This window comes from Ixodes scapularis, unplaced genomic scaffold (assembly GCF_016920785.2).
Source record: "Ixodes scapularis isolate PalLabHiFi unplaced genomic scaffold, ASM1692078v2 PGA_scaffold5__190_contigs__length_132052651, whole genome shotgun sequence".
NCBI lineage: Eukaryota > Metazoa > Arthropoda > Arachnida > Ixodida > Ixodidae > Ixodes > Ixodes scapularis.
This window is the reverse complement of record NW_024609880.1, coordinates 72,194,204-72,210,681: the sequence shown is the minus strand read 5'-3', so window position 1 is coordinate 72,210,681 and position 16,478 is coordinate 72,194,204. Positions and strand designations below refer to the sequence as shown.

Genomic DNA, 16,478 nt, shown 5'->3' with positions numbered 1-16,478 from the left:
ACGACTCTGAACTGGGACAAAACTAGCTCAGAACTTTCTGGCCCAATCGAAAAGACCTAAAACCCGTCCTCGTCATTCATATGTCGTCAGTCCCGCTTGGCAGGATTGTAGCGCGCAGACGATAAAGCTGGCGCCACCTAGTGACGACGATCGTAATTAGTGCATCCTTGACCGGGTATGGGCCTTTGACGTTGTCCTGGCTCCCCCCTTTCTCTTCACCCCAAAATAAACAACGTGACGCCAAGGAGGATAAAGTACTATACTCCGCGACAACTTTTCCTGGCAATGCAGTGGAAGGTACAGGCCCGCGTCCCCTCTCCCATTTTGAGTGTACGCAGGCTCTTTTCCTCCCCCATTTCCGGGAAGAGGAGGAGAGCCCGCGCGCGCACACTCAAAATGGGAGAGGGGACGCGGGCCTGTAAGGGGGAGGAGGAGAGCCTGCGTACACTCAAAATGGGAGGGGGGACGCGGGCCTGTAAGTACCTTCCACTGCATTGCCAAGAAAAGCCTAGTCATAAAAAGTTTAAACGATATTGTGCCCAGCGTGACCGCAGATCTGTCTGGCGATTGGTGCGCGTGACATGTCACGTGCGAGATGGATAGTTGATGGTAGGAGGATTCCTTGCAGGATCGCGCGCGCTCCGTCGGGTAGGTTTTGACGGATCGAACGCTAGACGAAGGCTAGCTACGGTCACGTGTTGTGGTGAGAGTAAGGAGGAAAATGAAAAAGAGGGGAGGCGTCAAGGGAGCATGGCTTGTGGAGGCTACGCGGCTGACGTCATGCCCTCTCCTACCCTTCTATTCTCCATGACCAAGACACGTCGCGCTGATTCGATGGTTGATTTTGAAGTGCTGGCTAGAATCCGTCGGTTGAAACGGAAAATATAGCTAACCATCTGCTGAAAATACAAGCGTGGGGTTATCATTTACTGATATCAAGGATCATATTTCACCCATTTCGAAGCGTTCCGGGGATATTTCGAGTTTCAATTCTGTACCCCCTTATACTTTAACGAAATTCGAAATATAGCCGTCGTGTTCAGAAATAGGTTGAATATCATCCACAATATCCGTAAATGACAATCGCACGTTTCTATTTTGAGCCTGATGGTTGTATTTTTCGTTATAAACGGCCCACTCTGGAAAACGCTCGGACAGCAGCCAGCGGAGAGCACGTCACATTCGCCGCAATCGTGACGTAGTTTGTCTCGGGACCTTCGTCCAGACGCAGCGGGCGCTGCAAGCTATCCCAGCCAATCCCGCTCTGTCGACGTAGATACGCTTTCCGCGCGTCGCTGTGCCCCCTCTCCAAGGTCACGTGACTCGTGAGTGCCTACGACTGCGCCACGTACCATGCTCGGTTCCATCGGTGTCCCCAGAGCCGGAAACGCTCGGCAAATGAGGAACGGCATTTTTACTACGTCACGTGGCCTTGTTCCATTAATTCCATAATCCATACCATAGCCTCCTCTATTCAAGTGCCGATTTTAGGAGGATGGCCTAGTCGTTCCAGCAACCGAAGCGGCTGCTTTTGTACGGATTTTGAGTGACGGGTTAATCTTCTATAATCTTGTAGAGGGACAATAGCGACTTCTGGGTCACACGCTGATAGCACGGACCGGTCGAGGGTCCGGCGTTCGCCTTCATATCGCCTGCGGGTGTACTTAGTTAATTTTAAGGAATAGTAATGAGTCAGGGTATTTTGTTACTTTTCGGGAGTAACGTGTACAACAGCGTTTAAGCAGACTCGTCTTAATTCTAACCTGAGTAGGCAACAAAGGCGTGAGCGCCGTTGCTGGGGTGTCTATCGTTGCTAGAGTGTCCTCCTCCCCCTCGTTTTTTTTCTTCGCCCCGTTGGGCGTCCAGGCGACCGGATGCAGGCGGCACGGCCATGTCAGCGCGGCGCGACCACTTCACGACTCATAAGAAGTGGTTAGTTCTGAAGTTCGCTTGATACTTCTTTTACAAGTAATGACAACCAATACATATGACAAAGCATATTTCTCTGGAACAAAATGGCGACATTCAGTTTAAACCTGTGCTGTGTGCTGTCACTCTCTTCCCAAAACCGCTTATGGTCAAGAGATCCAACGAGTCAAAAGGTCCAATAATGAATCTTTTGACTCGTTGGATCTTTTGACTCGCCAGGCACGAGTCAAAAGATCCAATGTGGGTCAAGAGGTCCAACGAGTCAAGAGATCCATCGAGTCAAAAGATCCACGGCGAGTCAAGAGGTCCAGCGAGTCAAAAGGTCCAACGAGTCAAAAGATCCACGGCGAGTCAAGAGGTCCAACGATTCAAAAGGTCCAACGAGTCAGAAGGTTCAAAAATGAATCTTTTGGCGCGTTGTATCTCTTGATTCGGCAGACGCGAGTCAAAAGATTCAATCCGGGTCAAGAGGGCCAATTACTCGAGAACCGCCGAGCCATATTGAAAGGGGGTCGCGAAAAGCTCCTTACCAGTTTTCCCCTAGTGCAAGGGGAGACGTTGAACATTAAAGATCAGAAAATATTTTTTTACCAAGTGCCGTACTTTTTGTTGAAAAAAAAAGAAGAAAAAAAAAGTGAGACAGATTTAAGTTTGACGCGCCGCTCAACTCCCCACCGTTTTCCGGCTGGAGGCCGGAAAACGGGCCAGAAGGGGTTACCCGGGGCCGGAGGCCGGTTTCGTGTCGCTGGCTTTGGGGAGTGGGAAGGGAGCGCTTTTCTTTGCTTCGTGTAGATGCGCCACTAAAACTTTGCGTGACAAAAGTCATGAATATAAGTCTTTTGTCGCGTCTGTTCACGTTTTCACGACAACATTAAAAAAAATGTATCCTCAAATTGAGCAGGTACTTATTGAACTTGCTAACTCTTTCACTCAGTTCATGTCACGCGCGTATTTTCTTGGCCGGCACAAGTGGTTGCAGGAGGAAAGGGGAATAGTCCCTTTTCTTCGCGATCTCTCGAGGCTAGGGAGGGCCGGAGGGGATTCTCCTCATGTTGTTGTGGTTACGCTGAACCGTGACTTTTTTTCCCGAAAGCAATATTGTCATCGAAGACGAAGCAGAACGAACATACAACCGCGACGAGAGGACCTGCTTTCAAAGCGCGGCACCTTTGTCTTTAGGTGACTTCGATTTGCCTGGAGCCACGAATAATTAGCGGGCTAGCAAGCAGACAATAGACTAATTGCCAACATCTAAACAAAAAAAGGCAGGCGAAAAAACGATCTGAGTGGCGATGTGTGTAAACAAAGTTATTCAGGACCTAAAAATCGGTGAGCTTGTGTCCGGAGAGATAGTATACGGCGAGCTTTTCACAGCGAAGCTTTTTATGACTAGGGTTCTGTGGATTTTTCATGTGCGTGACCAAAAACTCTACGCTCGCACCGCCGCACGCGCACGCCTTCCCCGTATCAAAGATTCGAAGTAAATAACCAAAATAAAGCATTGACGAACGCGCGTGCAAGATGCCATTTGTTTTAGGTTTTTGCTTTAGAACAGTTACTGCTGCAGACGCCGGCACGTGCGGCGCCTGGAACACCATTCGCTGCATTCTCCTTGATTCTTGGGTAATTTAGCAATAGGGCTATTCAGTAGATTACTTATCAATAGGCACCATTTTCAAGATCAGTGGACTCTCAGGTAGATAATAACGGTTTATCAAAGATGTGCCACTATGCGACCTGCGGGACGGTGGAGCAAACCTCACCGGAGAAAAACTCACCTGAGATAAGCTCACTGGAGAAAAGCTCATCGGAGAAAAGCTCACCGCCAACTGTCCTACGCTGACAAAAAGCTCACCTGAGAATCTAAGAATCGAGCGTTGACTCAAGTGAAATACGCTCACTAAACTGAAGTATGCTGTGATGGCTTATGCGCATGCGGTCATTCTGCCCTTCACTAGCAGAATATATTTTTAAAATATTATAACATCGTGTAACACGTTAGACGTTGCCCGACGAAAATAAAAGAAATAATTCCGATAGAAGGCTAATTTTCAAAAAAAAAAAAGAAGAAATGTCGATAGAACGCTAATTGAAAAAAAAAAAAGCTCGTATTTCCTCTATCCTGGCTACGTCAGAATTAAATATGGTGACACACAAAGACGCTGTTCCATAACACGCAATCACGAAAAATATATTTGAGGTTTCTGTTTATTCAGTGTCAGGTCGGTTTGCCTTTGAGGAGCGGCGACACTGGTTTACGCTGTAGACGAGAAATTTTGACAATGCAGTACCACTACAAGCCTGTGGTCTTTAACGTGCATCACGCAGTAGGCATACATGACTGCACGCATGCCACAAAAAATATGTAGTATGTTTATGATAATGTCTGATTCATCATGTGGATATTTTTTCTTGCGCCGTAATTGCGCTAATTCGAAATTATAAAAAAAAATATTATCACATTTTTGTTCGTTCTACTAAAGCTACGTCCTACTAAAGCTACAGCGCAACCAACGCTACGAGCTGACAGGACCCATTAAGCAATGGTGAAAACAAAACGTGTTCATGGCGTGCGTCGACTTTTTTGTGCATGTTATTACAGGCTAGTCCAATCAATCGCAGAGTTCCTCATGGCTTTGCACTTTTAGTGTGCGCGTGTGCATTTGTGTAGCGACTTTCAAGCTAGTACAGCGGGCAAATTTTTTGGGGAATTCCTGCGGTAGTCAAGCATACAGCACGAAGAGCTTACGTTGGTCACCAGCCGATTAAAATGGAAAACGCACAACGCCGTGACATAGCCACCCATTTAGGATGCCATAACCTGTCGTTCTCGAGGCCACTGCATCATCTTCTCCCACCATCTTTTTTTTTTTTGTTTGTTATTATTCCCAGGATCCCAACTCGTTACAGGGCAGTCATCGTCACCCCCTCCTAGCCACCCAAAAGCCGTCATTCCTCGTTGTTTGGCTTCTCTTTCTTTTCCTGCTGTTTTGGTTACAACTTCCTTCGAAGCCCTTCACCCCCCCCCCCCCCCCCCCTTTTTTTGTTCCCCGTTATCGGACAGGAAGTCAAGAGGGCCAACAAGTTAAAAGGTCCAATAATGGATCTTTTGACTCGTTGGATCTTTTGACTCACCCGACACGAGTAAAAAAATCCAATGTGGGTCAAGAGGTCCAACGAGTCAAGAGGTCCAACGAGTCAAAAGATCCACGGCGAGTCAAGAGGTCCAACGAGTCAGAAGATCCAATAATGGATCTTTTGACGCGTTGGATCTTTTGACTCGTTGGACCTCTTGACTCGGAATCCCCAAAACCTGCATCGTCACGCAGCGCTTCAAAGGATGTCGCTACATGTAGGAAGCTGTTATCTAGGGACTGTACTTAGGTGTGCATAACCTCTCTAGGTATTTCTCTAAATAAAACCCGATTACTTTTTTTTTTCGGTTTCACACGCTCAATTATATACAAAATGTCGATTCCGAGTCAAGAGGTCCAACGAGTCAAAAGATCCAACGCGTCAAAAGATCCATTATTGGACCTTTTGACTCGTTGGACCTTTTGACTCGTTGGACCTCTTGACTCGCCGTGGATCTTTTGACTCGTTGGACCTCTTGACTCGTTGGACCTCTTGACTCACATTGGACCTTTTGACTCGTGTCGGGCGAGTCAAAAGATCTAACGAGTCAAAAGATCCATTATTGCACCTTTTGACTTTTGAACCTCTTGACTTCCTCTCCGATAACGGAGAAAAGGGGGAGGGGGGGGGGGGGGTGAAGGGCTTCGAAGAAAGTTGGAACGAAAACAGCAGGAAAAGAGAGAAAAGCCAAACAACAATGAATGACGGCTTTTGGGTGGCTAGGATGGGGTGACGGTCACTGCACTGCAATGAGTTGAGATACCGCGAATAATAACAAAGCAAAAAAAAAAATGATGATGGGAGAAGATGATGCAGGGGCCTCGGGAACGACAAATTTTGGGATCCTAAATGGGTGGCTATGTCACGGCCTTGTGCGTTTTCCGTTTCAATCGGCTGGTGACCAACGTAATCTCTTTGTGCTGTATGCTGAAGGCTGTATGCTTCGTGCTGTACCGTAGTAATTTCCCAAGAGTTTTGCGCGCTGTACTAGCTTGAAAGTCACCACATAAATGCACACGCGCACACTAAAAGTGCAAAGCCGTGAGGCACTCTGCGATTGCATTGGACTAGCCGGTAATACCATGCGCAAAAAGGTCGACGCACGCCATGAATACGTTTTGTTTTCACCATTGCTTAATGGGTCCTGTTAGCTCGTAGCGTGGGTTGCACTGTAGCTTTAGTAGAACGTAGTTTAAACACGGGAGGAAAAAAAAATCTGATAATATTTTTTTTTATAATTTCGAATTGGCGCAATGGCGGTGCAAGAAAACATGTCCACATGATGAATCAGACACTATCATAAACATACTACATATTTGTAGTGGCGTGCGTGCAGTCATGTATGGCTACTGCGTGATGCACGTTAAAGACCACAGGGTTGTAGTGGATGACTGCACTGTCAAAATTTCTCGTCTGCAGCGTAAACCAGTGTCGCCGCTCCTCAAAGGCAAACCGACCTGACACTGAATGAACACAAACCTGAAATATATTTTTCGTGATTGCGTGTTATGCAACAGCGTCTTTGTGTGTCACCATATTTAATAAGGTAACACACGAAGACGTTGCCAGGATACAGGAAATTCGACCTTTTTTTTTTCAATTAGCGTTCTATCAACATGTGTTCTGTTTTTTTTTTTTTAATTAGCCTTCTATCGGAATTATTTATTTTATTTTCGTCGGGCAACGTCTAACGTGTTACACGGTGTTATAATATTAAAAAAAAATATGTTCTGCTAGTGAAGGGCAGAATGACCGCATGCGCATAAGCCATCACTGCATACTTCAGTTGAGTGAGCGTATTTCACTTGAGTCGACACTCGATTCTTAGATTCGTAGGTGAGCTTGTCTCAGCATCGGACAGTTTGGCGGTGAGCTTTTCTCCGATGAGCTTTTCTCCAGTGAGCTTATCTCCGGTGAGCTTTTCTCCGGTGAGGTTTGCTCGCTCCGCCGCCCCGCAGGTCGCACAGCGGCACATCTTTGATAAACCGTTATTATAAACCTGAGAGTCTACTGATCTTGAACATGGTGCCTATTTTAAAACATCTACTGAATAGACCTATTGCTAAATTACCCAAGCATCATGGAGAACGCACGGAATGGTGCTCCAGGCGCCGCACGTGCCGTCGTCTGCAGCAGTAAAGGCCGGTTCACACATACAGCGGAGCGCTAAGTTAGCGCTACGTGAGCGCTCCAAGGAGCGCTTCATGGCGCGTGATGTAGCGCTCTGTTAGTGCTTCAGAAGCGCTTTGTTAGCGCTCTGTTAGCGCTACAGAAGCGCTCTCACGCTCCTTGTGCCGTGCTTGCTGCTGCGGAATAGCGCGTGCACGGCGATTCCTTGGTTGTTGTTTTTCCTTTGGCATTGAAAGAAGAGGAAGTAAAAGAGCTGCTCTCTAAGCAAAGGGTCGGGCAGGCGACCCATAGTCATGGACTCTGAGCGACTAATTGATTGGGTACGACATCAGCTTTCCATTCGATATGTGTGACGCTGGTTTTAAGGACACGCAGGTAAAAATAATCGCCTTCGAAAGAGCTCTGTCTCGGTCCCTCAGCCTATAGACCGTTTTACTGAAAGAGGGCGAGAGAGAAAAGGGGAGAGGGCTACCGGCGCTTTCCCCCTTTCTGATTGTGTAGAAAGAGTGAAAGTCCCCGATGAGAGGCTTGGCCGGTGATGGGTGTCTGCAGTGCAGGAACTTCGTTCGCACTTTCTTTTCTGTTTTGAACTCGCAAACTTAATTAGAGCCACGGGCTTCGATGGCAACAGTCCCCCGGTCATCGGGACACCATTGCTCGGTCATAGGGTGCACGAGTAAAAACAGAAAGCGTCGAATACTGTCCGAGGACTTATGTAGCTTGCGAGGAATCCAGCAAGGCGAGAGCGGCTGCAATGTCTTGCGATGCAATGTCGGGATCACATAGAAGGCTCCATCGCTTTCCATATGACCCCGGTTTCAGGCGGCGGTGGATTGAGTCCGTAAACCGAAAAGGCGTTTCCTCAACGCCAACCTCTACTGTGCTCGGAACATTTTGTGAATGGAGCGCGCAGCGAAAGCTGTACCGCCGATGAACATGGGGTACACTCGCAAGGTGCGTGCGAGTTTTCTCGTGATAACTGCTGTTCGAGCTTGTGAAAGTTTGTAACTGAATATATCTTAAAATTGATAATTTTCAGTGGTGACTGGCTCGATTTTATCATCTACAACACTTAGTTGAAGGCTCGTTTCCGCCGCCGGATGAGGCTGGAAATTTTTGAAATGGTAGTTCTATCGGCTTTCCTCAATCGCGATCTCCTGCGTGATACCAGAGAGCCGGCAAAAGAGCTCCTTGGAGTGGCGCTGGTATGTTGTTTCCTTTGATTGGGCGATTTGAAACGCCGGACAGTCGCTGCAGGGTACGCCTCGTGTGTTGCGATCTGCGTTTTCGAGCCCAGTGTGCAAGTTTCTTTGTTCGGGTCATGGCATCCGTCAGTACGGCGACGGGGGGAACAACGGCAGTGAACGTGCCAGCGATAGAAATTGGAGGTGAGTACTCAAACTATTGCATCAAATAGTAAAATTATTCGTGGCTGCTTTGAGACTTACTGCGGTAACATATAAGTACATCTAGAACGTCCTCGTCGTTCATCCACAAGGAAATATAAGAACACGGACACGAAGATAAAAGCAGCGCAGCAAAACGATCAGTAGCAGCTCCGGGTGTTTACAAAAGTTAATTGAGGTTCCTGTTTCGTGTATCGCTTGTTGATTACTAAAAATGGCTACGTTGAAATAGGCTCATTGCAAGGAAAAATTGATAAATGGTTCACCATTTCCAGTCATCCAGAAAGCGATGGAGCTTAAAAAACATTACAGCCGCACTCGCCTTGCCGGATTCCACGCAAGCAACTATAGGTCCTCGGACAGTATTCGACGCTTTCTGTCGTTATTCGTGCACCTTATCACCCAGCAATGGTGTCCCGATGACCGGGGGACTGTCGCCATTGAAGCCCGTGGCTCTAATTAAGTTTGGGAGTTTGAAACAATGAAGAAAGCGCGAACGAACTTGGGGCGCTGCAGACATCCAACACCGGCCAAGCCTCTCATCCGGGACTTTCTCTCTTTCTACACAATCAGAAAGGAGGAAAGCGCCGGTAGCCCTTTCCCCTTTTCTCTCTCGCTCTCAAAATGGCGCTGCCCACGATAAAACGGTCTATAGACCTTTTCTGCAAGTGCGCCGCCATCTTGAATTGACGTCACTTCCAGTATGGGCGAAAACATTGTTTTGCCTTTGCCTCGCCAATAGAAGGCATTTAGGATATAAGCGCAAACGTCACACTTTGTCGTTTCGCTTCCCCTTTATATTTTTACTACTTGCAGGTTGAAACGCTGGATTATTTTTTAGTCGCCCATACCGGATACGCCTATTAGGTGGCTGGAGTCGAGAGTACAGAGAAAAGGTCTATACACTCCGTGCGGGAACTATAGGGGGCGCTTTGAAAAACGCGCGCAGCGCCGCTAGCGGAGGAGCTGGCGTTCGACTGTGAGGCGCGTTCAGCAGCCTGCGGCGCCTTTTCGCATGCCAAGCTGTGGCGGCGGAAGCGCGCACGGACGAAACTTTTGCTTTTTGAGCCGATAAGTTGAGGGTGACGTTGCATGAGTGCTGGGGTAGACCTAAGAAGGGCATCTAGCTGTTCTCCACTTCTTATATATTGAGTTTGAGTCGTTATTAGGGGTAATTTCTCTAGTTGCGGCCGAATTCCGAAAAACAGGACGGCCGCCACCTTGATTGCTCTGGGTGGGAAATTTATTTCGCTCGTCGCTGTAAACCCAAGACTGCTGGAACGATGATATTTGGAGGCGAGTGAGATGTTTACTAAGTTTGTGCACGAAGCGTGCACAAAGTGCACTTTGTGCACGAAGAGTGCACAAAGTGCACAAGGTGTGAAAGTTAGGTTTCTAATGAATAAAGAAACAAAGCTGTACGGGATATCCAATATTCGACCCAAAATGTTGTGCTGTAGCGGGCTGTGTAAAGCGCAGATTTGGGCACACAGGTGCTTGGTCTTGACAGTAACATGACACAGCACTTATTATACAAAAAAAAAAAAAAAAGGTGGCATAGGGAAACCAGGTGAAAATTTGGTCTGGGCGGCGCAACTCAATGGGAACCGGCTTTCACCATAAAAAGGCTGTCAAGAGAATATCACTGGTCGGGGGAGGTGGAGACTTTAGAGTTAGGAAGGGACTAGGGTGGACTGTACTTCCAATTGAAACAACTTTACGAAAGATGGTTCCAAAGCCGAGAAAACAAAGTTGTCGGCCAAAACACGGTTTGGCCGCCAAGGGCTTTTGCGGTCTGCTGTTGTGTAATAACCTGTTGTGCGAGGTGCTGATTTTCGGCGCACAGGTACTTTGACATGACCGTCACTTGGCACAACACTTATTATAACGAAAAGAGTTGGCATAGCGAAACCAGGTGGAAATTTAGTATGGGCGGCGTAACTAAATGGTAACTGGCTTTGACCGTCAAAGGCTGTCAGATAATACCACTCATCGTGGGAGGTGCACACTTTACAGGTAGGAAGGGACCAGTGGACGGTAATTCCAGTTCGAACCACTTTGCAATAGGTGGCTCTAAAGTCGAGAAAAAAAATTGTTGTCTACAGAACTCGGGGTGTCAGCGTTTCCACATCCAAAAGGAGGCTGACCAAGAAAGAAAGCACTTAAACTTCCATACTCAAACGTCGATTCTCCAGTGATTCCGAGTTTCATTGTTGTTTTCTTTAGATTTATATTTGTCACTTTTTTTACCGTTCGAATCTTTCTTCATGAAGTACAGATTGCGTGCCATACTTGTCCGGAAATATCATCGACACGGACGATGGGGACGAAACTTCTTTGGAGGGCATTCCTCCAACGAAATTGGCACTGCATACCCGCGAGTGTGGGATGGCGTTTCAGTTCGTCCCATCGGCGCTAACATATGTAGGCGTTACTGGTACGAAAACAAACGCAGAGCGCAAAGCGGCAGTGTAGCTAGAATATGTCAGCCGTGCCGACACAGTGGCAGATATGATCGGGAGACCAAATTTCTCGCGTCGTACGGCACGGCTACATCGTTGTCGCTTTTACACAAAACATCGGCGAGGTGAAAAACTGTGAAACTTTGTCTCCACGAGATACGACGCATAACTATTGAAGCACTTAATGACGCAGCACAGGCAGCAAGCACTTCATGCTGTGAACCCAGCGCAACCGCACCACTCCGACTTCAATGCGTACCAATGTACGCGGCGTGGTTTCGGTTTCGTTTTCTCTGGGGCTCTCACTGCCTACCTTCGGTACCGGCCGCGCGGCGGCGCGCCAGTCGCGTCGCACGGAGTGTATAGACCTTTTCCACAAGCGCGCCGCCATCTTGAATTGTCGTCACTTCCAGTATGGGCGAAAACATAACTTTTCCGTCGCAGCGCCAATAGAAGACATTTAGTACATAAGCCTAAGTGTCACACATTCTCGTTTTGGCTCCCCTCTATTTTTTTACTGGTTACAGGTTGAAACGTTTTACTATTTTGTCGTCGCCCATACTGGAAGTGACGACAATTCAAGATGGCGGCGCTCCTGTGGAAAATGTCTATAGGAACAAGGTTCGCCGGGTACCCGTCGGTATCTCGGTGGCGAAAGATTTCGCGCACCCAGAAGGCTCTTCTGGGAGTTAAGCCGTCCACACAGATATGCACGAATGGAGTATGTAAGAGCATTTGTCGCAGTTCTATTTCAGCATCCCACATGTCCGCCATGGTGCTGCTGATGCACACCCAACCACAGGAACCGAAACTGCAGTGCACCTGCTAATCCGCAGCACCGCGGTACAAGAAGCTCTAATGACGCGCTAACACGACGCTACTGAAGCGCTAACAAAGCGCTACTGGAGCGCTAACAAGGCGCTACTGGAGCGCTAACAAGGCGCTACTAAAGCGCTAACCACGCGCTATATTCGAACGAAGTCACGCGTTGGAAGCGCCACATGAGCACTCCTTGGAGCGCTCACGTAGCGCTAACTTAGCGCTCCGCTGTATGTGTGAACAGGCCTTAACTGTTCTAAAGCAAAAACCTAAAACAAATGGTATCTTGCACGCGCGTTCGTCAACGCTTTATTTCGGTTATTTAGTTCGAATCTTTTGTACGGGGAAGGCGTGCGCGTGCGGCGGTGCGAGCGTAAAGTTTTTGGTTACGCACACGAAAAATCTGCAGTACCCTAGCCATAAAGAGCTTCGCTGTAAAAGCTCGCTGTATACTATCTCTCCGGACATAAGCTCAGCGATTTTTAGATCCTGGATAACTTTGTTTACACACATCACCACTCAGATCGTTTTTTCGCCTGCCTTTTTCGTTTAGATGTTGGCAATTTGTCTATTGTCTGCTTGCTAGCCCGCTAATTATTCGTGACTCTAGGGAAATCGAAGTCACCTAAAGACAAAGGTGACGCGTTTTGAAAGCAGATCCTCTCGCCGCGGTTGTATGCTCGTTCTGCTTCGTTTTCGCGGACAATATTGCTTTACGGAAAGAAAGTCAGGTTCGGCGACACCGCAACAAAATGAGGAGAATCCCCTCTGGCCCTCCCCTAGCCGCGGAGAAATCGCGAAGAAGAAAGGGGACTATTTCCCTTTCTTCCTGCATCCGCTTGTGCCGGCAAAGAAAATACGCGCGTGACGTGACTGAGTGAAAGAGTTAGCAAGTTCAATAAGTACCTGCTCAATTTGAGGATACATTTTTTTTTAATGTTGTCGTGATAAAGTGAACAGATGCGTCAAAAGACTCATATTCTTGACTTCTGTCGCGCAAAGTTTTAGTGGCGCATCTACCCGAAGCAAAAGAAAAAAAAAAACAAAAAAAAAACGCTGCCTTCCCATTTACTAAAGCCAGCGACACAAAACCGGTCTCCGGGTACCCCTTCAGGCCCGTTTTCCGGCGGCAAACTGGAAAACGGTGCAGAGTTGAGCGGCGCGTCAAACTTAAATTTGTCTCACTTTTTTTTTCTTCCTTTTTTCAACAAAAACTACGGCACTTAGTAAAAAAATTGTTTTCTGATCTTTAATGTTCAACGTCTCCCCTTGCACTGGTGAGGAGCTTTTTGCGACCCCCTTGCAATATGACGCGGCAGTTCTCGAGTAATTGGCCCTCTTGACCCGCATTGGATCTTTTGACTCGCGTCTGCCGAGTCAAGAGATACAACGCGTCGAAAGATTCATTATTGGACCGTCTGACTCGTTGGACCTTTTGACTCGTTGGATCTCTTGACTCGCCGTGGATCTTTTGACTCGTTGGACCTTTTGACTCGTTGGACCTCTTGACTCGGCGTGGATCTTTTGACTCGATGGATCCCCTGACTCGTTGGACCTCTTGACCCACATTGGATCTTTTGACTCGTGTCTGGCTAGTCAAAAGATCCAACGAGTCAAAAGATCCATTATTGGACCTTTTGACTCTTTGGATCTTTTGACTCGTTGGATCTCTTGACCAGAAGCGCAAAATGTCCCCCCCCCCCCCCCCCCAAAAAAAAAAAAAAAAAAAATACAGTGCTGTTGTTTTTTTTTTACAAAAAAAATAAATAAATAAAATAAGGTTACGCATTTCCGAACGCTCGTTCTCCACCCAAAGATAGTGCTAGAGGTCCGAGCCAGATGTCAACGTTTCAGCCGGAACCGATATTTTATTCAAAAGTTATAATAGATGTTTTTAACATTTCAATGCGAAAATGGAGCCCATTTTCACCCGCTTTCGGTTTCTAGTGCCATAGAGCTCCACGTATTCGAGAGCTCCGTGGGCGACCATTTTCTCATTAACATTTTAAAAGAACTCACTTATAACTTTCGAATAAAATATCGGCTCGTGCTGAAAATTTGGCATCTCGTTCGGAGCTCTAGTGCTACCTTTGAGCGGATATTGAGCATTGGGCGATTCGCAGTTTATTTTTGCGGTTAGAAAAACCCTGTAAATTTTTTTTTGGGACGACTCAAAATAAAGCAGTGATAAAGTGCAGGCGAGCTCATAATTAATCGACATCTTGTTATCGCTGAGATAGGAAACGATAAAAAAAAAAAAAAAACAACGGACGAACACAACAAAATCTTAAGATTGAGATTTTGTTGTGTTCGTCCGTTTTATTATCGTTCCCCATCTCGATGTTTACAAGATGTCGATAAAAATTAAGACAGAATTGAGAGATGTTTTCACCTCGATTCAGGTAACGCAGACGTCCAGCATGTACACTAGGAATCGCTTGCACGACACAAAAACGTCATTATAAAAAAGTGCAAAAAAAAAAAAGAAAAGATGCGTCGGCCGGGAATCGAACCCGGGTCAACTGCTTGGAAGGCAGCTATGCTAACCACTATACCACCGACGCAGACGGAAGTCGAGCGAATGGCGAGCCGTCAAGCAGGGTCGAGAATACTCCGCTTGCGTAACGACTGGTCTTAGAACGAGGTCACTTCCTGTTCAGTCTTTTGGCTATATGCCGTTTAAAGGGATACCTCAACGAAATTTGAAATATATCCGTCGTGTTCAAAAATAGGTTGAATATGATCCACAATATCCGTAAATGACAATCGCACGTTTGTATTTTGAGCCTGGAGGCTGTATTTTTTGTTATCAACGGCCCACTCTAGTAAGCGCTCGAAGAAGGCCCAACTTAGAGCACGTGACATCCTCGTTACCATGGCAGCCTCCGCTGTTTCGTCGACCATTTGGTCACACTCGCCAGTCGCGCTCGCGCTACTCCGCTAATCCTCGTTAGGGCTAGGGAGCGCCCACCGCTCTCGTTCCGACGGCGAGGTTTCGGTGTGCGATGCCGGTCTGTTGCGTTCCATTTTGTCGAGAGGACTCACGTTTCGATAAACGCAACGCATACTTCCTGCTCGCAACTTCAAAGCATGAAACACCCGAATAAAGAGAGCGACAGCCACGACGACCGCCATCCCGCTGAGCCTCCGACTCCTCCGACTCCTCTTATGAACGGAAACGGAAGTGGCCTCACAGTGTTGCCGGTGTGTCGAAACTACGAAAACTCAACGTTGTGTACGTTTAGCGAAATAAGAGGTGGGTCAAAATGGCGGTGGGAGAGGATCTGGGAAAGGGTAACAAGAAGTTGGTGCCACCCTAAAGCGGAGCGGAAACATGTAGGCAGCTTCGGTCCGAGCGCGGCCGATGTTGTGCGCCGAAGAGCCAATCGAAGAGTGCAAAAAGCGCAGCGTCATGGCGTGCTCTCTGCGCTTGATAGGACTAGCCGGTGGAGGAGCGCGCGCAGAGAGACGGCGAATACCTGCTGGTCCTATCAGCTGCAGAGAGCACGCCATGACGTTGTGCCTCTTTCGCTGTTTGATTGGCCCTTCGGCTCATTACATCGGCCGCGCTCGGACCGAAGCTGAAACCGAAGCGGCTGCTTTTGTACGAATTTTGAGTGACGGGTTAATCTTCTATAACTTGTAGAGGGACAATAGCGACCTCTGGGACACGCAAAAGGGATTCTCGGGAAGATGGGAGTTCCTCCTTCCCCTAATCTCTCGAGGTGACCGGAGGCGAGACAAGCATCACTAGGGTGCCTACATGTTTCCGCTCCGGAGCGGCCGAAACATGTAGGCACTTTAAGCATCACCACTACCTGTCAAGGTTCCTAGACAGTCATTACAAACGAGGCGTCGGCGACATCCACCAGGTGCTCTTTGCTAATCGTTTAATTCGGTTTAAAATTCCTTTTCGTCATTTTTTTAACAAGATATTGGTGTGTTCGATGCGATACTGCTTCTTTGAACACGTATAGACAAAAAAATAAGCGCCGAAATTTCGTTGTAGAATCCCTTTAACAGCCAGGTTAAAAGATTAAAACTGTCAGGATTTCCATTAGCCTTTTTGACCGAGGTGGCAAGCTCCCTGTTAAAAAAAGCTAAAGGGAGAGAAAGAAAGACTGAATTCGATAAAAAAAAAATGGTGGTCGTTCCCTATCTTCATCAGGTTTCCCATAACCTTAAACAAGTCGGAGGTCGCTATGATGTCCCGGTTGTGTTCTTTGCCCCAAAAAAGGTGGGTCAGGTATGTGCAAAGGTCGGTGCTATTGCCGAAAAGCGGTCAAAAAACCAACGCACCAAAAAGCACGCTGTGCCGTTTGTGGCTTGTGTGTCTGGCGTGGTTTATAAGATTTCCTTGTCTTGTATCAAGGTGTACGTTCGACAGACGGACCGCTGCCTAAATGATAGACTTAGGGAGCATTCGTATTCACTCAGGGCTACAGTCGGGGGGTTGTTTCTTTTACTCTGCAGGGGCTGCATGTGCCAGCCTAATTCTAGTGAAGCCACTGTTTTGGATATACATAGAGACAGGGTGACAAGGGAAATTATCGAGGCCTTTTTTTATCTCAGAACTTGGCGGAAGATGCGTCAGCGA

General features: G+C 47.5%; 1 non-coding gene across 1 annotated transcript; it reads right to left on the bottom strand.

The window, feature by feature from the left end:
* Nucleotides 1-14,373: 14,373 nt before the first annotated feature.
* Nucleotides 14,374-14,445, bottom strand: Trnag-ucc. Its single transcript has one exon. It is a non-coding gene; the product is annotated as a tRNA-Gly (tRNA).
* Between the last annotated feature and the right edge of the window lie 2,033 nt (nucleotides 14,446-16,478).